The sequence below is a fragment of the Bos indicus x Bos taurus genome, chromosome 2 (assembly GCF_003369695.1).
Source record: "Bos indicus x Bos taurus breed Angus x Brahman F1 hybrid chromosome 2, Bos_hybrid_MaternalHap_v2.0, whole genome shotgun sequence".
Lineage (NCBI taxonomy): Eukaryota > Metazoa > Chordata > Mammalia > Artiodactyla > Bovidae > Bos > Bos indicus x Bos taurus.
Window position 1 is genome coordinate 43,301,557 of NC_040077.1, and position 2,683 is coordinate 43,304,239.

General features: G+C 40.9%; 1 pseudogene across 1 annotated transcript; it reads left to right on the forward strand.

The window, feature by feature from the left end:
- The first annotated feature begins 931 nt into the window (after nt 1–931).
- LOC113880877 lies at nt 932–1,634 on the forward strand (annotated as a pseudogene). Its single transcript, XR_003507861.1, has one exon. The product of XR_003507861.1 is annotated as a 60S ribosomal protein L13 pseudogene (transcript).
- Nucleotides 1,635–2,683: the final 1,049 nt, after the last annotated feature.

Genomic DNA, 2,683 nt, shown 5'->3' on the forward strand with positions numbered 1-2,683 from the left:
CTCACAAGAACTATATGTAGTTAATGGTTATTCCTAGTTTTAAAATTCTAATATTTTTCTAATTAGAAAAATGATACATACTTATAAGGAATTTGGAACATGTTGGAGGGGCTTTCCTAGTAGTTCAGTGGTTAAGAATCTACCTTGCGATGCAGGGGGCACCAGTTTGATCCCTGGTCCAGGAAGATTTCACATGCCACAGGTCAACTAAGCCCGTGCACCTCAACTATTGAGGTCCATCCATGCGTACCCAGAGCCTGTGCTCTGCAACAAGAGAAGCCACCACAAGGAGAAGCCCACATACTGCGACTAGAGAAAGCCTCTGTGCAGCAACACTCAGCATAGCCAAAAATTACATGTTTTTAAAAAGAACACATAGAAATCCTTAAAGAAAATTAACACCACCTATAATTTAGCTGTTCTAAGAAAATCTCTGTCAATATTCCAGTGAATCTCCATGTCTTCTTTCTGTGCAGTATTTCATATAGTTGAAATTTAGCTTTATACACTTCTGTATCCTGCTCATTTTTAGGGATTGAACTCGTGCCCCCTGAATTGGAAGTGCAGAGTTTTAACCACTGGACTGCCAGGGAAGTCCCTTGTATCCTGCTTTTTAATTTAAGATTATAATATTTCTTATGTCACTCCTCTTGATAACCATTTTTAAATGCTACATAATATTCCATTATGTTTCTGTACCATATGTTACCGGTCTTTTAGTTTGCTTCCATTATTTCCCACTATAACATGTTATTTGCTTTGAAGGATATCTTTCATGTATAGAGATTTTTCCGTGTTTTATATTATTTAGGAGAGAGCCCTAGAAGTGAAATTAGGAGATAAAAGCTCTTATTGCATACTGCTGAACTGAAGGTTTCATTAGTCACTCATTGAATTGTTCCTACCAAGCCTTTAAGATAATCAGTCAGGCTTTTCCCGGCCGTGAGCCCTCGGAGGAGGCCTTTCGGCAGCAGCCATGGTGCCCAGCCGGAATGGCATGATCCTGAAGCCCCACTTCCACAAGGACTGGCAGCGGCGCCTGGCCACGTGGTTCAACCAGCCAGCTGGCAAGATCCATAGACGCAAGACCCAGCAGGCCAAGGCGCGCTGCATTGCCCCGCGCCCCACGTCCAGTCCTCTCCGGCCGGTGGTGAGATGCCCGACATTCAGGTACCACACGAAGGTTTGTGCCAGCAGGGGCTTCAGCCTGGAGGAGCTTAGGGTGGCCGGCATCCACAAGAAGGTGGCCCGGACCATTGGGATCTCAGTGGACCCGAGGCGGTGGAACAAGTGCACGGAGTCCCTGCAGGCCAACATGCAGCGGCTCAAAGAGTACCGCTCCAAGCTTATCCTGTTCCCCAGGAAGCCCTCGGCCTCCAAGAAGGGAGACAGCTCTGCTGAAGAGCTCAAACTGGCCACTCATCTGACCGGACCTGTTATGCCCATACGGAAAGTCTATAAGAAGGAGAAAGCCAGAGTCATCACAGAGGAGGAGAACTTTAAGACATTTGCCAGTCTCCGCATGGCCCGCGCCAACACCCGGCTCTTTGGCATCCAGGCAAAAAGGGCCAAGGAAGCTGCAGAACAGGATGTTGAAAAGAAAAAATAAAGTGCTGTTGGCAACTTGTGATAAACTTGCAGTGTCCATGTGACCTTGGTTGTGTAAGGAGCCAGGGCCTGGGGGCGGGGGGGTGGGGGGGGTGGGGACCTCTTCCAGGGGTACCTGGGGTGTGTCTGACCTTTGTTGCAACAGAGCTGTGGGGGAAGCAGCTTTGGGACGGGGGAGGCTTGTGCTTAGTAAGTGTTCTTGTCTGGACCCTCCAGCCCAGGGGGTGCTGTGTGTTCCTGTTACTGACTATTAAAATACTATTTTCACATCTTAAAAAAAAAAGAAAAAAAAAATAGTCAGGAAGGAGTATGCCTTTAGCACTCCTATACCCCTCTAGCTTTATGGTATCAACATCAGCCATTTACTACACATTTTTCTTCTTGTATTATCAGAAAAAAGAATCCTTTATATAAGAATATATGAATAATCAGAACAATTTTAATAAGAACTTTGCTGTCATATACTTTAAAATTTTGTTCTTTGGTTTTTCTATTCATATTTCATGGGAGTTCATATTCTATGTTACCTATATCCTTAAGATTTATTTTTTTAAATACCAAGACATTTCCAATTGTTTAAGATTTTTATTGTTGGGTTGGGAGTATTTGCCTGTTGTGGGTAACAGTAAGTTACTAAAATTTTAAAAATATATATCCAAGATTTTTTCTATGAAAAATTGCTTAATTTTCCTTTTATGTATTTATTACTAAAATAAGCTTTTTAAAAAAAATCACTGATTATGTTTCTGAAAATTTTCTACAAAGTAAAAATTTAATTCTAACTGGGAAACAGAGAAATAGGAATCATTAATGATTTTGATTTACAAAGTACACTTCTGATTCATTTTAATTGTAAATTTCTACAGGCTATTAGATTAGTATGAAAATGTGTTTATCAAGACACGTTTGTAAGAAACATTTTCTGATATTCATTCTTGTATTTCCTTTAAAACAATTTATCTATCAATTTTACAGGATATTTCTTATTGGATGTTTATGATATTTAAAAGTATAATCCTTATTTTGTTTCTCCAAACTTGAATACAAATGGAAATGTGTACAACCTGAAAGTACA